The sequence below is a fragment of the Indicator indicator genome, chromosome 2 (assembly GCF_027791375.1).
Source record: "Indicator indicator isolate 239-I01 chromosome 2, UM_Iind_1.1, whole genome shotgun sequence".
NCBI classification, from domain to species: Eukaryota; Metazoa; Chordata; class Aves; order Piciformes; family Indicatoridae; genus Indicator; species Indicator indicator.
The window spans coordinates 3,771,988-3,794,076 of NC_072011.1; the positions used below are offsets into that span (position 1 = coordinate 3,771,988).

Genomic DNA, 22,089 nt, shown 5'->3' on the forward strand with positions numbered 1-22,089 from the left:
AAATACTGATGGAAGTAACAGCTTTTAGGTGTTTAAAAGCCTCCTATTCATTTTAGGCAGGTTCACAAAACCACAGAATGTTAGGGGCTGGAAGGGACCTTAAAGCTCATCCAATCCAGCCCCCACTGCCAGAGCAGCATCACCTAGAGCAGCTCACACAGGAACACATCCAGGTGGGTTTTGAATATCTCCAGACAGGGAGACTCCACAACCCCCCTGAGCAGCCTCTTTCAGTGTTCTGTCACCCCCACAGTGAAAAAATTCTTCCTCCTGTTTCCTATGCCTCAACTTCTACCCCTGCCCCTTATGCTGGCATTGGGCATCACCCAGCAGAGCCTGGCTCCAGCCTCTGGGCACTCCCCCTGCACATCTTTATCAGCATGAACGAGTTCACCTCTCAGGTTCCTCCTCTCCAAGCTCCAGAGCCCTCAGCTCCCTCAGTCTCTCCTCATAAGAAAGATGTTCCACTCCCCTAATCCTTTTTGTGGCTGTGTGCTGGACTCTTTCAAGCAGTTCCCTGAGGTCTTTTTTGACCTGAGTGGCCCAGAACTGGACACAATATTCCAGATGCAGCCTCAGCAGGGCAGAGGAGAGGGGGAGCAGAGGGAGGAGGTTGTATGATTCTAACCAAGGACTTCAGTTGCTTGATGCAGGTCAGTCTCAGACTGAATTCAAACAGAATACTACAACATTATTAGAAAACAACTAAATCAAAGGGTTTAAAAGGGATGGTTCCAGAGGGAGTAATCTGTAATATGGGAGACAAAGGTTTTATTTACAGTCCGCTTCAGTCACTCACGGGATCCAGATCTCTAGGGCCCAGAATCTGCTATATTAAGTTCTGGATCTGGATCAAAAAAGCACTCTTAGCCTGATGAACCAGTGACATCTAGGATTAGAAGATGGCTTTGCAGCAGAGGAGGGAGAGGAGAGATGGCAGTGACACTTCCTTACTCAGGGTTTCCCCCCCCTCCCCCATATGAAGGCTAATCTCCAGCTGCACCAAGAGATAAAAGGTGACCATTTCATAACTATCAATCCTGCAGATACTGCACAGCTCTATGGTACTAACAAGATATTTTCCAGATAGCTGAGATGGAAATCACAGCACAGGGCTTCCTGGGAAGCTCAGACATCTAAAACAACTTCCTTCAGCCATTTGGGGGCAAATTCACAGCAGCAATGCAGCTGCCCACAGACTTGCCTACAGGACTGTTTCTTTTGGAGAACTGTTGTTCTTTATGAAGACCCAAAGACCACACAAACACCCCAACAACCTGTACCATAAATTAATTCCTGACCCCAGGGATACTAACAGGTCAATTAGAAAACTTTTCTTATCTGCAAAATGAGGAATTTGGATGCAATGAGGAAAGAACAGCACAGCATTACGGTCACTCCTCCAATTTTTCCTCATTTCCTTGGCTGCCTCTAAGATCATAAGTTAGAACCTCATTTTAGGAGTATTATGAACATCATAAGGCAAACCTCATGAATTTCAATAAGGACAAGTGCAGGGTCCTGCATCTGGGGAGGAATAACAGCAGGTACCAGGACAGGCTAGGGGCTGCCCTGATGGAAAGCAGCTCCATGCAGAAAGAGCTTGGAGTGCTGGTGGGCAGCAAGTTCTGCATGGGACAGCAATGTGCCCTTGTGGCCAAGAGAGCCAATGGGATCCTAGGGTGCAGCAAGAAAAGTGTGGCCAGCAGGGCTGGGGAAGTTCTTCTCCCTCTCTACCCTGCCCTGCTGAGACCACAGCTGCAATCCTGTGTCCAGTTTTGGGCTCCCCAGTTCAAGAGGAGGAGTAAATTTCAAGAGACCTCCTCTTACTAATTAGCAACACAAACAATGATCTACAAAAAGAGAGTTTGACTCTTCTTGCTTCCAGCTGATTTAATAATATGTGTCCTGAGCATTGCAAGTGAGATGCCATGAGACCTAAAAGGAAGTGGAAAAAAAGAAAGGGAAACCAGCCTAGCTGCTTCCATTATGGCTCTTAACATCAGGAGAGGGAAGTTATTCCAATGCATGGAAATCTCCAGCAAGGCTGCCAGAAGGACAGGAGTCAGCCTTGTGACCACGGCCACCAACAGAAGCAAAAGGAAAAATAGAACAAGGAGGAGTGCAGGAAGGATCGGCAAAAAGCGCAGCGAGAATGGCTCCAGAAACACAGGGAGTGCAACGGACATTAAAGAAAGTCAAAGAAGACAGCACATGAGAGACTTTTCAGTGTGTCCTGAAACAGAGACTTCTATTACAGTACAGTGTACTCACTGCTAAACATGAGATTGCTTTATAGCACTGGAGAGTGTCTTGAGATATATTACAAGAAAGATCTGGAGGTGCTGGAAGGTGTCCAGAGAAGGGCCATGAGGATGAGCAGAGGGCTGGAGCTGCTCTGCTATGAGAGAGTTGGGGTTGTTCAGTCGGGAGAAGAGAAGGCTCCCAGGATACCTTCTTGTGGCCTTCCAGTATCTGAAGAGGGCTACAAGAAAGCTGGGGAGGGACTTTTGAGGCTGTCAGGTTGTGATAGAAATGGGGGGAATGGAGCAAAACTAGAAATGGGTAGATTCAGACTGGATGTTAGGAAGAAGTTGTTCACCATGAGGGTGGTGAGACACTGGCACAGGTTGCCCAGGGAGGTGGTGGAAGCCTCATCCCTGGAGGTTTTTTCAGCCAGGCTGGATGTGGCTGTGAGCAACCTGCTGTAGTGTGAGGTGTCCCTGCCCGTGGCAGGGGGTTTGGAACTGGCTGATCCTTGAGGTCCCTTCCAACCCTGCCAGTTCTGTGATTCTGGGGAGCAGCCCCATTGCTCAGCCCTTACAGAATGCTACCTACTGAAGAAGCTGAAATCACATCACTGCTTTGCAATTATTACACTGCTGTCTCCCTTACACTTTGCTTTCAGCCATCACCCTGAATATAAATACAAAAGATAATACAATAGAGAGAGGTTTCTTTCCCAACCTTCTTGCACTCATCAATAAAAAGAGGCTAGAACATATGTGAGAGCATATGAGAGTTAGTGTTCTAACTCCTGAACACTAAAGTGACAATACAAAAAAAAAAACCAAAAAACATACTACAACACAACCAAACAAAAAATCACCAATTAAAATAAAAAACACCCCCCCAAAAAAAAAAAACCCTAACAAAAACAACAACAAAAAAAAATGAAAAAGGAAGATTTGAGTATCACCTAGGAAATGTGCCACTTGGTGGGGGAATAGCTGCAGCCCCCCAACTCCTGTCCCACATCCCTCCTAGTGGGGCCCATCAGCTCAAACCAACACAAGTTTCCCTATAGGAGTAAAACCATAAGGTGGAATTGTTCTACACACAGTCAAGTATTCCCATGTGTCTGAGTGAGGGCTAACTGCATCATATTGAAGCACCTCTCCTATGGAGACAGACTGAGAGAGTTGGGGCTGTTCAGTCTGGAGGAGAGAAAGCTCTGAAGAGACCTTCTTGTGGCCTTCCAGTATCTGAAGGGGGCTACAAGAAAGCTGGGGAGGGACTTCTAGGGTGTCAGGGAGTGAGAGGACTGGGGGGAATGGATCCAAGCTACAGGAGGGGAGAGGAGCAAAACTAGAAATGGGTAGATTCAGATTGGATGTCAGGAAGAAATTCTTCCCCAGGAGGGTGGTGAGACACTGGCACAGGTTGCCCAGGGAGGTGGTGGAAGCCTGATCCCTGGAGGTTTTTGCAGCCAGGCTGGATGTGGCTGTGAGCAACCTGCTGTAGTGTGAGGTGTCCCTGCCCATGGCAGGGGGGTTGGAACTGGCTGAGCCTTGAGGTCCCTTCCAACCCTGACAATTCTGTGATTCAGTACCACCCACTTCTAGAAACAGGAAAACATGATTTGTTCCAAATTTCTTTTTGTGACTGGAGACAAGGATTTGTAGAGGGATGACTGAAGATGTACTAGAGGAAAGAAAGGAAAGAGAAAGGGACAACTTGGAAGGAAGCCCACCTGCAAGTGGGGTTTGGCTCATGCTTCAGCAGCACTGTAAACAATTCTTTCTTTCACTTTCCACAAATACTGCAAAATGAAGAACATCAGTGGAGAAAATAGAGAGAGAGATTTGATTAACCCTGCAACAACAAAAGAGCACCTGGGCAGCTGCATTTCCATTTCCATGCCTGTATCAGGGTTTCAACCTGCTACTTTCCTTCTGTACAGGGTTTCTTTGACAGTGAGCCATCACATCTGACAAACCTTAAAACATCTGCAAGAAAAGCATAGCTTAGTGATACAGACTGCAGAAGGCACTGCCCAGAGAATCTACCTGACTGGGGTTTTGTGGGCCTGACCTCTCCTAGGGCAATTCACAGGATGACAGGATGTTAAGAGTTGGAAAGGACCTCTGGAGATTAAGTCCAACCCCCCTGCCAGAGCAGGACCACAGAATCTAGCACAGGTCACACAGGAACACATCCAGGCAGGGCTGGAAAGTCTCCAGAGAAGGAGACTCCATAACCTCTCTGGGGAGCCTGTTCCAGTGCTCTGTGACCCCCACAGTAAAGAAGTTGTTCTTCATGCTGAGGTGGAACCTCCTGTGCTGTAGTTTCTATCCATTGCCCCTGGTCACATCACAGGGCACAAGTGAGCAGAGCCTGTCCCTTCCTTTCTGACCCCCAGCCCTCAGATATTTATAAACATTGATTAAATCCCCTCTCAGTCTTTTCTATTCCACTAAACAGCCCCAGGGCTCTCAGCCTCTCCTCACAGGGCAGTGCTCCAGTCCCTTCAGCATCCTGGTAGCTCTCTGTTGGACTCTCTCCAGCAGATCCCTGTCCCTCTTGAACTGGGGAGCCCAGAACTGGATGCAATATTCCAGGTGGGGCCTCACCAGGGCACAGCAGAGGGGGAGGAGAACCTCCCTGGATCTGCTGGACACACTCCTCTTAATTTGTTACACTTAGAAGACAAAATGCCTATAAGAGAGGAAATCCTATGGCCAGTTCTGTTCTGGAGTACAACCTGGCCAAGCAGAAGCACAGAAATAGTTACAGAGTTTATTCTCTTCCCTGCTGTGCTAAGCACACCACCTTGCATTCATTTTAAGGGCACTCAGGATAGACTCTGCATATGATAATTTTTCACTAACACTGTGGCATCACAAAACTGTGCTCCAATTCATCCCTGAACTTGCTCGACTTAGAAACCGGTTCATCACAAGATCTCGCCTGGTTCATACAAAGTAACTTGGTCAGCTTTAAGTCAGCCCCAAGCACCACTCTTGCTGCACAGAAGGTTTTCAAAGGCAGCTTGATTTCAGCCCACCAGGCAGCCCTGCTTGTCCACGTTATACACAGACAAAGCACTCACACACAGACACTTGGCACAAAAATTCTTTTTGGATACCCTCTTTGTAATCAAGATAATTCCATTTCCCTGACGTGACAAACCTCCCAAGCTACTCCAAGACTCACCTCCCTCCCACTGCCCACCACCTTTGTAGCAAAACTGGCAGAACTTTGTGCCCTGCTCACTAGCTGCTGCTGCTGGCCACAAATGATTTCTGCAAATTACAGAGGACTGTGTTAGCTTACAGGACTGTATCAGTGTATTAATTCCTGCAGTAATTTTTTCAAGCAATAGGTACATCATTACCTTGCAAGATGAAACAAGGCTTGAAATAAAAAGGCCAGCTCCCTGAATTAAAAGAAAACAAAACAACAACAAAAGAATCCCTTCAACTGCTCTGAAACAAAATGACCAATGCCTGATTAGAATTGACAGAGACTGACTGAATCTTTCAAGGGGATTAATGTGTTTGTCTTTCAAATCCTAAGACCTAGATTCTAATTTGACCACAAATAAAACATCTGCTGTGATGGCACAGCCCCCTAGTACGATGCCTTCATCTTTTCTTTTCTTTTTTATAAGGTGGAAGAAGTTTTAGGAGAAACACTTAAAGCTGCACTCTATTGCAAAGGCAAATCCACAGCAGGCTCAGGCAACTGCTAACACGTTGCCAATGGGGAAAGACTGTTATGTAAGGGAAAAAACAGGCAATATTTATATGCACCCCCAGTTTTCCTGCCATTTTGAGTTTGGAAGTTTTAAAGAGAAAGAAAGAAAGAAAGAAAGAAAGAAAGAAAGAAAGAAAGAAAGAAAGAAAGAAAGAAAGAAAGAAAGAAAGAAAGAAAGAAAGAAAGAAAGAAAGAAAGAAAGAAAGAAAGAAAGAAAGAAAGAAAGAAAAGAAAGAAAGAAAGAAAGAAAGAAAGAAAGAAAGAAAGAAAGAAAGAAAGAAAGAAAGAAAGAAAGAAAGAAAGAAAGAAAGAAAGAAAGAAAGAAAGAAGAAAGAAAGAAAGGAAAGAAAGGAAGGAAGGAGGAGGGAGGAGGAAGGGAGGAAGGAAGGAAGGAGGAGGGAGGGAGAACGAAGGAAGGGAGGAGGGGGAAGAAGGAAGGAAGAAGGAAGGAAGGAAGGAAGAAGAAAGAAAGAAAGAAAGAAAGAAAGAAAGAAAGAAAGAAAGAAAGAAAGAAAGAAAGAAAGAAAGAAAGAAAGAAAGAAAGAGAAAGAAAGAAAGAAAGAAAAAGAGAAAGAAAGAAAAAGAAAGAAAGAGAAAGAAAGAAAGACAGAACGAAAGACAGAGAGAAAGAAAGAAAGAAAGAAAGAAAGAAAGAAAGAAAGAAAGAAAGAAAGAAAGAAAGAAAGAAAGAGAAAGAAAGAAAGAAAGAAAGAAAGAAAGAAAGAAAGAAAGAAAGAGAAAGAAAGAGAAAGAAAGAAAGAAAGAAAAAGAAAGAAAGAAAGAAAGAAAGAAAGAAAGAAAGAAAGAAAGAAAGAAAGAAAGAAAGAAAGAAAGAAAGAAAGAAAAAGAAAGAAAGAAAGAAAGAAAGAAAGAAAGAAAGAAAGAAAGAAAGAAAGAAAGAAAGAAAGAAAGAAAGAAAGAAAGAAAGAAAGAAAGAAAGAAAGAAAGAAAGAAAGAAAGAAAGAAAGAAAGAAAGAAAGAAAGGAAAGAAAGGAAAGAAAAATATTTCATATATTTACAAGAAAAATATGTGTATATATACATATAAATATAGATGTGTACATAGATGTGTGTGGAGAAAGAGAGAGAGATAGACAGATAGATAGATAGATAGATAGATAGATAGATAGATAGATAGATAGATAGATAGAAAATACAAATTGACCTGGAGCATCTACCCTTGCAAGATGTAATTCTTTATCTGGAGCAATTCACAGGAAAAACCATAAACCCCTCAGATTTCTTCTTCCAAAGCAAGAACAAGGACTGAATATCCTACCTGGTAACGTCCAAAGAGGACATAATTAACCTATATAGAAAAAAAAGAAAACAAATGACTAAGAGAGACTGCACTGAGGGTGATCTAGAAGTCAAAAGCCAGGAGAAACTTACAGTGTGTTCCACAGAAGTATTTTAACATGCAAATGCCTCTGTTAAATGTGGTTCAACATGTCCTTTAAAGTAAAGAGGATTCTAGGTGGTTATATTACTGAGCCAATGATCTCTTTTTGTCTCTTCCTTCCACAAGAAATACACACTTTAAAGAAACCAAGCAAATGCAGAGTTGCCCCTAAATTCATCAGGAGAAATCCCCAGACAGCACAATGGTGACTATCTCCAAATTTAAACATTACTTTTAGAGGGGGAGAAAAAAAAAAAGTACACAACTAACAGAACAGGACTCATAATATTCCAGGCACTCCTGTTAGATTCTAAATCATTCCTAAAGGATTTTCACTTTACCTCCTTACGTATTCCTGAGCTATAAGGTCGCTGCTCACTAATTTATCTGGAGAGCCTTTCAAAGTTATTAATAGCTATTGATACTATTCTCAGAGCAAAGACACTTACAGTGCCAATCCAGCACATCCATCTGTCCAATTACCTTTCTAAAGGCACTGCAGGAGTGATGGTTGACTGCTCCTTCTGCTCCTGATGTTCTGCTTTTACCTCTGTCACTGAAGATTTTGTGGTGAGAGACCTTACTGTAAATTGGGCAAGGCTCTGCCAGCTGAATGCAAAGCAGAATGATTTGAAATGCAATTGTTACAGTGCTTGGAATACACACAGTGGGAAAAGAACTGCTTAGGAGAGAATTTAATCCTCCTTAAATCACAGAATCACACAGAAACACTCAGGTTGGAAAAGACCCTCAGGATCACCAAGTCCAACCCACAACCCTACTCTACAAAGTTCACCCCTAAACCAGTATCCCCAAGCACCACATCCAAACCACCTGGAAACACATCCAGGCTTGGGGACTCCACCACCTCCCTGGGCAGCACATTCCAATCCCTGACCACTCTTGCCATGAAAAACTTCTTCCTAATGTCCAGTCTAAACCTACCCAGTGGCAGCTTGAGGCCATTCCCTCTTGTTCTATCACTAATTCCCTGTGAGAAGAGACCAGCCCCAGCCTCTCCACAACCTCCTTTCAGGTAGTTGCAGAGAGAATGTAGATTTGCTTGCCCTGAGGAGGATAGCAGAGCCCCCAGAGTGTGGCAGTTGGAGCTCCTCACTTTCTGGACTGTGAGCACAGGGTCACCAGACCTTTCTCTCACTGTGACTCCTTCCACAAGGAGCCACTGTGATGGATTTGGGTGCTCTCCCCCAGCCCTCTTGGAGCTATTAGAGAGCAGTGGATGAGGCTGCCTTAAATTGAGACGTCCTGGATGTTGTGCACTGGCAAATTAGTCCTGGGACATGCACAGAACAGAGCATTTCTGTCACCTGCCAGAGCAGTAACGGTGTGCCTGCAGAGCTGACAGGCTTGGGAAGTGCTCATCAACTGCATGTGGTGGGAGAGAGACCTCAAGGCACTGCAGAAGTGTCTCTGTCCCCTGTCTCACTTTCTACTGTTGGAGAAAACTGGAAAGAAATCTATCAGCCCTATCTGTATAAATCTTTTCTAAATCAGGAGACCTGGCTCACACACCTCAGCTGCACTCAAGGTAGTGCAAACTGCACCTCAGCAGGGCAGCTCTTGATGTGCAGCCCATGCAGGAGCCCCTGGCTAGTTGGGCTGCCCAGGGAGGTGGCTGAGTCACCCACCCTGGATGTGTTCCAAGGTGGTTTGGATGTGGTGCTTGGGGATATGGTTTAGGGGTGAACCTTGTAGAGTAGGGTCAATGGTTGGACTCGATGATCCCAAGGGTCATTTCCAACCTGGATGTTGCTGTGATTCTCTGTTTAAAAGTGGTTATAACCAGTGAGAACTCTGAAGAAGATTACACTCTTTATTTTAGCAAGAAGTCCTCTGAAAGCCCAACCTCAAGTTTAAGAAAGATCTCCTTAGAGGAGTGAGATTTTAATTCCACAATATCAAGGCAAGCCAGGATTCTCTAATTAGATAGTTATTGGCCTGTGAACAATAATCCAAGGTTTTCACACATCTTGGTAGCTCCACTAGCACTACAGTTGAGGGATATCACCAAAATGAAAACACAATACATGAACCCATGAGAGAACCCAAGCTTTGCATGCCTTAAAACATTTACAAAGGTTTCCTCTTAAATTGCTTTGCAGTATTTTAGTGCTTTCCCTCCCTCCACATCTTTCTGGTTAGGGTTTAATATTCACTTCAGGACATGCTTTCACAGTATCACAGTGTATCAGAGGTTGGAAGGGATCTCCAGAGATCATCAGGTCCAACCCCCCTGCCAAGGCAGCATCACTTAGGGTAGTCCACACAGGAATGCATCCAGAGGAGGAGACTCTACAACCCCCCTGGGCAGCCTGTTCCAGTGCTCTGTCACCCTCACTGGAAAGAAGTTTCTCCTCATGTTGAGCTGAAATCTTCTATGTTCAAGCTTGTACCTGTTGCTCCACTTGACCCCCACCCCTCAGCTATTGAGAGACATTGATCAGATCCCCTCTCAGCCTTCTCTTCTCCACACTAAACAGCCCCAGGGCTCTCAGGCTCTCTTCCCAGGGGAGATGCTCAAGTCCCCTAAGCATCCTCATGGCTCTCCCTTGGACTCTCTCCAGCAGGTCTCTGTCTCTCTTGAACTGGGGAGCCCAACACTGAACTGGGGATCCCAAACCATGGAGGCCCACAGCCAGGGCAGCCTTAGGTTGACAATGGGACTCGATCTTAGAGGTCTTTTGCAACAGAAACAACTCTATGCTTCTACACAGCACCCTTCTCTTTCTGTGTTTGAAACACTACAGATTTACCATACAAGCTTCACTGTGGCTGTACCACCACTGCAGACTGGCCCAGCTGAAAGTGGACTCAAGCTTCTAGATGATTACAGCCTAGGCTTTTAATCTAAATGGAGTAATGCATCACAATCACTTAAAAGTACACTTCCTGCTACCAGTTTGCAGAGATTCCAAGGAAAAAGAAAGCTCAGTCTTTGACCAACTAAAGCCTCAGAATGTACAAATGAAACAACAACAGCTGAAACATGGGACTGGAGAAGAGAAGGCTCTGGGGAGACCTTAGAGCAGCATTCAGGAAGCTGAAGGGGGCTTACAAGAAAGCTGAGGAAGGACTTTTTACAAGGGTTTGCAGTGCCAGGATGAAGGGCAATGGGTTGAAGCTTGAGGATAAATTTAGACTGGATATTAGGAAGAAATTCTTTACAATAAGGGTGATGAGACACTGGAACAGGTTGCCCAGGGAGGTGGTGGAAGCCTCATCCCTGAAGGTTTTTAAGGCCAGGTTGGATGTGGCTCTGAGCAACCTGCTCTAGTGTGAGGTTGGAACTGGATGATCCTTGAGGTCCCTTCCAACCCTAACAATTCTGATTCTCTAGAACCATATTTGTCTTTATGCCTGTACACTTGTTTCAAGACAAGGATAATAATGGAATTATTGTGAAGTTCAGGAGCCATACCAATTCACCATCAAGTTTCATGATTCTCAAGTCTAGAAAATCACCTTGGATAAATGATTTTTTATTTACCTCCCCTGCTGCTGATGTTGAGTCTGGAGAAGAGAAGGCTCTGAGGAGACCTTCTTGTGGCCTTCCAGTATCTGGAGGGGGCTACAAGAAAGCTGGGGAGGGTTTTTTTAGGATGTCAGGGAGTGATAGGACTAGGGGAAATGGAGCAAAACAAGAAGTGGGTAGATTCAGATTGGATGTTAGGAAGAAATTCTTCCCCATGAGGGTGCTGAGACACTGGTACAGGTTGCCCAGGAGGTGGTAGAAGCCTCATCCCTGGAGGATTTTAAGGCCAGGCTGGATGTGGCTGTGAGCAACCTGCTGTAGTGTGAGGTGTCCCTGCCCATGGCAGAGGGGTTGGAACTGGATGATCCTTGAGGTCCCTTCCATCCCTGACAATTCTATGATTCTATGATTCCTGTTTGTGTTGTCACAGCTGCAAACTTCTTACAGCTGTATGACTTTTCCCTCTAGTACAAAAGCAAAACAAAACAAAACAATCAAACAAACAAAAAAAGGTTTAAAAATGGAGATGTTGAAGGAGTCCTTTCTCTTTGGATCTTCTGGTGCCTCCTCAGCTCAGTTAAAAGGCTGGATGGATCAAGTGAGGTGTCCCTGCCCATGGCAGGGGGGTTGGAACTGGAGGATCCTTGAGGTCCCTTCCAACCCTGACAATTATGATTCTATGATTATTTGTGGGGACAGTGCCAACACCACGCTTCAAGGAGTAATAAAAACATAATCCTCACTGAAGCTTACACAAGATTTGCAAGATAGTAAGCCCTGGAGGCATGGAAGCATTACCTCCATTTGTCAAATCTTACTGTTCCAAACATCACAAAAGCAAAACCCTTTCCCTAGTGCAGTGATACCTGCATAGCTTTACTCTAACTTGTAAGATTTAAGCAAGCAGGTGAAGAAAAATGATGGAAAAAACCCCAACCAACCCAATTTTATGAACTAGTTGCAGAACTCTCTGCTCCAGCCTCTATCTCTATATTTCCAGTGAAGTAAAAGTGCTGCATAAAATCCACTTCAACAAGTTTCCCTTTGCCACTGTTTTCTTTCTTTATGGAAACTTTCATCCACATTTCTCTGGTCTTAGCCAAAAACTCTAGAGAGCTCAGAGAGGAGATGTCATTAGTCCATACAAAAGGAGTGGGCTTTAGTACCATGAAGATAGTTGCAAGGGTAGCAGTGAGCAGTAATACAAACACAGGGTTCATGCATATTTAATGTTGCAGTAAGAGATCAGACAATTGGCCCAGCTAGTAGGATTCAGGGTTTTATGATGCCAAAGAGGATGGTCATAGAACAAACCTTCTCCACAGAGAGTTTGTTTGGTTTTTTTAATTAGATTCCCTCACTTAAAAACTAAACACCCTTAAAAACCATGAAGGGTCATCAAGAACAGGTTAACAACAACCCTGCAAGGCCTTACCCACTGCAGAGAGACATGTTCCATACTCAGCAGACAGGGGACAGTAAATCCAGCACTGAGAAGTGTCTTGCCAATGTGCTCAGAGAGAGGAAGGATTCTGATGCTTAAATACACAGCAAATGTAACCAACTTCCACTGCTACTCTTGCAGCACAGAATGGTTTGGGGTTGCAGATGGATGGTTAGAGACCCCTAGATGCAATGAACACACAAGAAACCCAGCAAGGGCAAGTGAAATCTAACTAAATGCCAGAAAACTGCCTGAGAATGTTTGCAAGAAGCTGCAGAGCTTTTCCTGCTTGCATCAGCTCATCAGGCTGCAGATGACACCAAGTTAGGTGGAGTGCTGATGGGCACCAGGGTAGGGAGGCTCTACAGAGGGACTTGGATAGATTGGATCCATGGCCAACATAAACAGGAGGAGCTTCAACAAGGCCAAGTGCCAGGTCCTGACCTTGGGGCACAACAGCCCCAAGCAATGCTCCAGGCTTGGGGCAGTGTGGCTGGAAAGCAGCTGGCAGAAAGGGAGCTGGGGGTGATAATGGACAAGGAGCTGAAGAGGAGCCAGCAGTGTGCCCAGGTGGCCAAGAAAGCCAAAGGCATCCTGGATGGGATTAGAAATGCTGTGTCCAGCAGGAGCAGGGAGGGGATTGTCCCCTGGGACTCAGCTCTGGGGAGGCCACATCTGGAGTGTTGTGTCCAGTTTGGGGCACCTGAATGCAAGAGAGATGTGGAGGTGCTGGAGCCAGGGCAGAGGAGGGCAAGGAAGCTGGGAAGGGTCTGGAGAATAAATCTGAAGAAGAGAGACTGAAGGAGCTGGGGATGGTTAGTTTGGAAAAGAGGAGGCTGAGGAGAGACCTCATTGCTGTCTCATATTTTAGAGAGGTTGGTGCTGGTCTCTTCTCACAGGGAATTAGTGATAGAACAAGAGGGAATGGCCTCAAGCTGTGACTGGGTAGGTTTAGACTGGACAGTAGGAGAATTTTTTTGCCATCAAGAGTGGTCAGGGATTGGAATGTGCTGCCCAGGGAGGTGGTGGAGTCCCCAAGCCTGGATGTGTTTGAAGGTGTTTTGGCTGTGGTACTTGGGGATATGGTTTAGGGGTGACCCTTGTAGAGTAGGGTTGTTGGTTGGACTTGGTGCTCCTGAGGGGCTTTCCCAACCTGAATGTTTCTGTGATTCTGTGATCAGTTTGGTTTTACAGAGGTGGGAATTCTGTTGTGAGTAAGAACTACAAAAGAAGATTTTGATATATATTAGCTTTTATCTTCAAAGTTCAGAGGCAGAAGTAAAATTTACAGTTGTAAGGTGCATTAGGTCCTCTGTTTCTCTAACACAGGCATGAGTTAAAGCCTCCAAAGAAAAATAACACTGCAAAACATTTAAAACTTAGTTCCTTAGTTGACCTCAGAAACAATGACAAACCAGGGGGGAGAAGGGGAGAAAAATCAACACACACACACACACACAGAAAAAAGAAAAAACAAAAAAGTGACTGAGTTTGAAATGTTGATTTTCAAAACATGAACTGAATGAGAAAATGTTCTTAGATCTCAAAGGTGAGCAGAAGAATTCTCAGGGTCTGAATCTTTCACCCACTAAGCATACAGCAGGAAACCCATCAGTTTGGCAAGTAGATAATGTCATACCCAAATGACTGCTCCCACTCTGTCTCTTATATTCTTCATCTTGTAGCACCTGGCCCCCAGATCTAAGCTCCTCTAATGCTTTCTGCAATACAGTTTCTGACTCCTGATCAGAAGTTCTTCATGTGTCACTGAAACTGATGGAGTAGAGGAAAATCTAACCTAAATAGGAAAGCCTTTAGGAGCACTCTGTGTGTCAGTATTTCTCCTGGGCACATCTCTTCCTGGTAAACCACTCAACAGTAAACTGAAACTACAAAAAATTTGAAGTCTCCTACTCATAGCCTGGTTATTCACTTTAGCCCTGCATTCCTACCTTTTTTCCCTTTAGAATCACAGAATTGTCAGGCTTGAAAGGGAACTCAAGGATCATCCAGTTCCAACCCCCTGCCATGGGCAGGGACACCTCACACTACATCAGGTTGCTCACAGCCACATCCAGCCTGGCTGCAAAAACCTCCAGGGATGAGGCTTCCACCACCTCCCTGGGCAACCTGTGCCAGTGTCTCACCACCCTCAAGGGGAACAACTTCTTAAACCATTTTAAAACAATGTGTTACAACAATGCTCAAGAAATAGAAGGGCTGTTTGGTCTGGAGAAGAGAAGGCTGAGAGGGGATCTGATCAATGTCTCTCAAGAGCTGAGGGGTGGGGGTCAAGTGGAGGGGGCCAGGCTCTGCTGGGTGGTGCACAGTAATAAGACAAGGAACAATTGGTTCAAACTTGAACATAGAAGATTTCAGCTCAACATGAGGAGAAACTTCTTTCCAGTGAGGGTGACAGAGCACTGGCACAGGCTGCCCAGGGGGGTTGTGGAGTCTCCTTCTCTGGAGCCTTTCCAACCCCACCTGGATGCATTCCTGTGTGGACTCCCCTGGGTGATGCTGCTCTGGCAGGGGGGTTGGACTCAATGATCTCTGGTGGTCTCTTCCAACCTCTGATGTACTGTGATACTGTGATAAAATCTTGTCTAGACAGAGAAGATTTACTGACTCAACAGAAAAAGTGAAAGATTATGGGTTACAAATTCCCTTCTTTGAGCAACATTCTGTAAGCATTTAGAAAGCAATCAAATATTCTCTCCTTTTGCTGTAACTGGGAGAGAGGAAAAAGGGCATGATAAGTAAAGAAATAAAGAATAACAAATAAAAAGGAAAAGAAAACCATCATGGTCAAGCATGTCAGCTGAAGCCTAACATACATAAGAGCTGGAAGAAGACATTTTGAGACACTGCAGAAAGAGATAAGGCATTGGTGAGGCCTCACCTCAAGTACTTTGTGCAGCTCTGGGCCCCTCATAAGATCTTGAGGTGCTGGAGCAGGTCCAGAGGAGAGCAACCAGACTGGGGAAGAGACTGGAGGGAAAGGCTGCTGAGGAGAGGCTGAGGGAGCTGGGGGTGTTCAGCCTGGAGAAGAGGAGACTCAGAGGGGACCTTAGCACTCTCTACAACTACCTAAAAGGAAGTTGTAGTCAGGTGGGGCTCAGGCTCTTCTCCCAGGCAACTTGTGACAGGACAAGAGAGCATGGCCTGAAGCTGCTCCAGGGGAGGTTTAGGTTGGATGTCAGGAAGCAATTCCTCATGGAAAGTGGAACTGGACACTGGGATGGACTGCCCAGGGAGGTGGTGGAGTCACCATCCCTGGAGGTGTTTAAGGAAAGATTGGATGTGGCACTTGGTGGCATGGTTTAGTCAATGTGGTGGTGTTGGGTCTTAGGCTGGGCTTGATGATCTCAGAGGTCTATTCCAAGCCTCAATAATTCTGTGATTCTGTGAAAATTGGGAAGCAAATGAAATAGTCCAAGAGTCCATGATTACACTGGAGCAGGGGAGTACATGCAGGAGGTAGAGGGACAGTGTGAAACTAGGGAAGAATCTCATGGTACAAGCAGAAATGCCACTGAGAGAGGACCATTCCAGGGTGGGAGTTAAGGATCAAACCACTGAAACTGTTCAAGCACATAAAGAGTTGAGGTGCAGGCACTGAAGTGAGTTAACCTGACACAACCAAGAGCAGCCATACTATTACCTTGCAGCCAAATTGAGGTAGCTTATTCCCCTTCATCCTTCATGAGAGGAGGGTACACTAGCTAAGGTTTATTATTTTAGGCTGGATGTCAAGAAGAAATTCTTCCCAGAAAGAGAGATTGGCCATGGGAATGTGCTGCCCAGGGAGGTGGTGAAGTCAGCATCCCTAGAAAGTGTTTAAAAAGAGCCTGGATGAGGCACTTAGTGCCATGGTTTAGTTGATTAGATGGTGTTGGGTGATAGGTTGGACTTGATGATCTTGAAGGTCTTTTCCAATCTGGTTAATCCTGTGATTCTGTGATCTTGAGAGCCAAGCACACACAATGAGAGTTCACAGATCACAGGATGTTAGGGGTTGGAAGGGACCTCTGGAGATCATCAAGTCCAATCCCCCTGCCAGAGCAGGACCAGAGAATCCAGCACAGGTCACACAGGAACACATCCAGGCAGGTTTTGAATGTCTCCAGAGAAGAAGACTCCACAACATCTCTGGGGAGCCTGATCAGTGCTCTGTGACCCTCCCAGTGAAGAAGTTCCTCCTCATGTTGAGGTGGAACCTCCTGTGCTGTAGTTTATATCCATTGCCCCTTGTCCTTAACACCTTGCACTCAGTTTGACTCTAGGTTTGCCTTGGAACTGCTTATTGCTTTACCTACAGACTAGAGTGCAGTCCTGAAAATTGCCAGAGATGACACCTATGTCTCAGCAGACTTGAGTTTCAGAGCTGCCTTCATTTGTGTCCTTAAAATGCCACAAGACCTTGAAGTCCATATGCTCAGAAGCATTTGAATCTTGACAAACTGGAGCATGGTTGGACCCACTTGCAACCTAAGCAATGTCCAGGAAGTACATATTCCCCACCTACATCCTTGCTAAAGGAGATGTCACATAGATGGTCACACACACCAGAGTTCCCTAGGAACTCAGGTTTGGTTTCAAATATAGCCTGAGAAAGCAAAGCCCTGCCACCTAACAGGAGTCCTACCTCACAGATCAGATCTGCCTGTGATAGATTCCACTTCCACCTTCTGTGCTCCTGACACTCCACTCATTGAATCATAGAAGATTAGAGGTTGGAAGGGACCTCCAGAGACCATTGAGTCCAACCCCCCTGCCAGAGCAGGATCACCCAGAGGAGTCTGCACAGGAATGCATCCAGGTGGGTTTTGAATGTCTCCAGAGAAGGAGACTCTACAGCCCCCCTGGGCAGCCTGTTCCAGTGCTCTGTCACCCTCACTGGAAAGAAGTTTCTCCTCAGACCAACTCTTTAAAAGCCAAAGATCTCTTTCTTTAAGTCTAATTCTTTTTAACTGAATGAACTCTCATTTAGCCACAGTTTTTCAGGCCATTCATGTTTGGCCCTATTTGCCTTCAGAAACTCTTTAAGTACCCACCATAGCCTCTCCCACACTGCCCTCAGTCCTACATCCTATCAATTTATTCCTCCCAAAGTCCTCTCCACCTTTGCTGGGAGCCTATTCATTCCCTCACCTTGGATCTAAGTGCTCCCTTAATCTTTTCCATGTGAATGGAGTAACCCAAATAACCTCTCTGGGTTAGCAGAAGACAAAGTGGAGTCTTGCCCTCATGGTTCCTGATCTACAAGACCTTAAGAGGAACTACATCCTATGTTTTCTACACCTTCCTCTACTAATTGTCCTTATGCAGCCTTTGACAATATTTCCTGGTTGCACAGGACAGTATGGTGTGCATTGAATGCAGCTTCTTCTGGTCTTCCACAGGTATAACTGCAACCCTGCTAGATGCCTCTTCACCCTGAGCACCACATAAATACAAAACAACCACCACAATCAACTTCCAGTCAAGTTTCTCCAACTGGACACAGCTATCTATGAGCAGCAGTTAAACCACTATGCTCCACCAATTTACATAGCCTGGAGAAGACTGAGAGGGGATCTGATCAATGCCTATCAATAGCTGAGGGGTGGGTGTCAAGTGGAGGGGGCCAGGCTCTTTTGGGTGGTGCACAGGAATAAGACAAGGAACAATGGAGACAAACTTGAACATAGAAGATGCCACCTCAACATGAGGAGAAACTTCTTTATGGTGAGGGTGACAGAGCACTGGAACAGCAATGGGTTGAAAATTCCCCCCCCCCCCCAACATTAACTTTGCCAGACCAGCTCAGTTGGAAGCAAATGAAAGCTGTATTTACAAGCAAAGCTACAATCTACAATGGGATGCAACGAGTATGTACAAAATATACAATATTTGCAATATTTACAGGTATTTACGATTGATAAACAGCACAAGACCCCCCCTAGCCAAAGACCAGGGGAGCTGCAACAGCTTCTCTCTTCCCTGCCTCCTCCCCTACCCCCCTGTACACAAGGGACAAGAGACAGAAGCAGAGAGGTTAACAGCACTCAAAACAATGCAGCCAAGGTCAGGCAGAAGCAAGTCAGTGCCTCCCAGCCCAAGGAAGAGAGGAGAATGAGATCGTTTGGGGCACTAAATCTATGGTAGAGAGCTCTCAAATGGTATTGTGTAAAACTATCTTTATTTTCCTTTTTATACCCAATAATGATTTATCTACATTTTCTTACTTTCTGTTCAAGACCTGTGAAAAATTTTTAATGGCATAGCCTAAAACTACCACAGCTGCCCAGAGAGGTTGTGGAGTTTTCACTCTCCTTCCCTGGAGACTTTCCCAACCCACCTAGATGCATTCCTGTGCAGACTACCTTGAGTGATGCTGCTTTGGCAGGGGGGTTGGGTTAGGGTTAGGGTTCTCTGGAGGTCCCTTCCAACCTCTAATGTACTGTGATACTGTGATATCCAGAGTAGTCCCAAAGATGACTACATCTGCTTCATGCCACTGATACTTCCACTGCTCAAGGATTCTTCACCCTTTGTTTCAGTGTGTGGTCCTCACTAATGGCATGCAGCCTTAGCTGGGGAAACATGATCTGCCAACAGCTCCACAGGAGTAATTTAGGATGTGCTGCAATATTAAACATCCAGGCACGTGGCCTTCTGCAGTAGTGATACTGAGGCCATGCAACCAGCTTGGGTCAATTCTGTACAAAGGCAGTTTCCCAAACGTTTTCCATCGAATCTGCTTTAACAGACACCTTGTTTCCTACAAAGATTAGGATGTGCTACCTACACAGCCTTAAAGGGAATTTTCACAAGTCCAGTTATGTTCTTGATGATTTGTCCAAACAGTTTCATTTCTGCAGCCTGCTGATGAGTGTTTAAGCAGAAGCTTGTGTCACATTCTTGATGGCGCTCTTTGAAGGCTTTCTTCTCTTTACTGGAGCTGACAGTTGCAGTGGATCACCTGCAACTCTTCTTCCTTTATTTTAGGAAAGGGAAGTCTTCCTCTTTAGAACTCAGCTTCCCATCCACAGTATTAACATTGCTTCAAGTGACTCCCTCAGGCTCAAGTTCTTGAAGCTTGGTGATCCAAAAATCTCCAAGCAGACATTTCCATTTCAGTAATACACTGTTCTGAATTTCCATTTCCAAAGGTGCTTGCTATCTGTTTTGTTCTGCTTATCTCTCTTTTGAGTTCTGCAACCTGATTAAATCTTTTGGTAATGAAATGTGGGTGGAATTTCCCTCAAACACCCAGCAAATTGTCTTCAACACCAACAGCTGTTTTCTTCTTCACTAATAAATGTCCCTCCCTCTACTGACAGGCAGTTAAATGTGGTGCTTAATGAAATGCTTCAAGTCCTCTGGGATACTCCTATTGTTCAGTTTGGTTGACAGCAGATTTGCATAACCTAGCCTTGAACATCCTTTACTTTTGTCATCAGTTTCTCCACGTGTTGCTTCTGCCACAGGTTTTCCTTTGTGTTTCTGCCACAGGACAGCCAAACTCAATTAAGCTGGCTTCTGCAGTTTCTGCTGTCTTTTTCCCTGTCCAGTCCTTGTGGTTTACCCAGAACTGTTCCCTGGAGAAGAAAATTATATCTGCAAGACAAGTGTTGTGTCCAGTCACCAACTCTGATGCTCAGCCAGCCCTCTGAACACTTAGGAACACATTCTACTTTGTTTCTGTTAGACAAGCTTCAGGAATCTTCATCTTGCACTTCATTCTCTCTCTCTCTGAAGAGCTTCCATTGGGAGTCTACTTGTCTCTAGCCTTGGTACAAATCCTCAAAGGCAACAACATTCTGCTTGCACTCAGACTGTTCTGCCAACCACCCCAAGGAACTTTCCCTCAAGCACAATCACTCAGGATTTTTTGACCACACTTGGTTTCTTCATGAAGAAAAGAACGAAGGAAGAACAGAAATGTTTTCTTCCAATTCTGTTCCCTGGACTGGAAATGAAGCTGAACCTGAGCTTCTCAAGCATTCTTAACTTGATCCCAAGATCTTCCTGGCAGAGGTTTGAGTTCCCATGGAAGCTGCTCTGCTGGTTCACTTTTAATGCAAGCAGCTCCAAGTTTCCTGTGTTTCCCATCCTCATTGCCTCATACCTCTGACCCAACTGATTCTAGCTACTATTGATACTGCTTGTGAACAAGATGCTACTTAGAAGCCTATCCTACCACCGAAGTGAAAGTTTGCATCTTTCTCCTCTCTCCTTTCCTCCTGATGGAAAAAGTCTGTAATCTTATTAACTGCAACAGCTGTAAATAGTTGCTGTTCCAAAGCAGTCCCACGTGGCCTGGCATAGCACTGCCTCCTTTTGACTTCAAGCTCAGAGAAAATCATTCTCACCCACAGTCAGTAAAGCCTTCTGTTCTTTAGCTCAATATATCCAAATTAACTAGCTCCTCCAAAATAAATCACAAATCTCCCTTACCAGCCACAAAGCCCCTTTTCAAGCCACAAATCTCCTGCTTCCCCCTCCCCAGATGCCAATGGGCTCTTCACCCATGTTTTGAGATTTCCACACTCTTTTTCCCTGGATTGTGTCCCAAGTTACTTATCTTAATAGTTCCCCTGGACTCAGCCTGGAACCTCCCTTTAAGTCACTTGCTCAGTCATCTAATCATACCCTTAATCCCTCTTGACAGATCTAACCCCAACCGGCTACCTGAGCCGAGAGACAGAAGGAAACCCTGCCCTACCTATTACACATAACCAGCTCCATGGCATGGAAATAATGGCATGGAATTCCTAGATCATCATTCCTGATAGTAACTGTTCCATTGACCACCTTTTCTTTTTTGTCCTGATGACTGCTAAGACCACGTCTTTGTCCTTTCTACCTCCTTCGTGTTGAAGGCTTCCTAAATGGTCTCCTTCAGCCTTTCTACATGAATATGGATTTTAGGCTTTCATGAAAGAGGTCTAAAGAGATAGTCAAGGAAGAAAAATTAAAAAAAAAAAGAAAGAAAGGAAGGAAAATTAAAAAAAGAAAGAAAGGAAAGGAAATTTAAAAAAAGAAAGGAAGGAAAATTAAAAAAAGAAAGAAAGGAGAGGAAATTTAAAAAAAGAAAGGAAGGAAAATTGAAAAAGAAAGGAAGGAAAATTAAAAATGAAAGGAAGGAAAATTAAAAAAAGAAAGGAAGGAAAATTAAAAAAAGGAAGGAAAATAAAAAAGAAAGGAAGGAAAATTAAAAATGAAAGGAAGGAAAATTAAAAAAACAAAGGAAGGAAAATTAAAAAAAGGAAGGAAAATAAAAAAGAAAGGAAGGAAAATTAAAAATGAAAGGAAGGAAAATTAAAAAAAGGAAGGAAAATTAAAAAAGGAAGGAAAATAAAAAAGAAAGGAAGTAAAATTAAAAAAAAAAGAAAGAAAGGAAGGAAAATAAAAAAAGAAAGCAAATATGGAAAATAAGAAAGAAAGGAAGGAAGGAAAATAAAAGAAGAAAGGAATGAAGGAAAATAAAAAAAGAAAGGAAGGAAGGAAAATTAAAAACAGAAAGGAAGGAAAATTAAAAAAAAGGAAGGAAAGAAAATAAAAAAGAAAGGAAAGAAAATTAAAAAGAAATAAAGGAAGGAAAATTAAAAAGAAAGGAAGAAAGGAAAATTAAAAAAGGAAAGAAAGGAAGGAAAATAAAAAAAAGGGAGGAAGGAAGGAAAATAAAACAGGAAGGAAGGAAAATAAGAAAGAAAGAAAGAAAGGAAAATAAATTAAAAAGGAAAGAAAGGAAAATAAATAAAAAATAAAGGAAAATAAATT

The 22,089-nt window shown here is 44.3% G+C and overlaps 1 protein-coding gene across 1 annotated transcript in view; it reads right to left on the reverse strand.

Annotated features, from left to right (window-relative positions):
- ELOVL4 (ELOVL fatty acid elongase 4) overlaps window positions 1–22,089 on the reverse strand; it is a 49,014-nt gene that overhangs the window by 23,181 nt on the left and 3,744 nt on the right. The gene's annotated exons all lie outside the window — the stretch shown is intronic.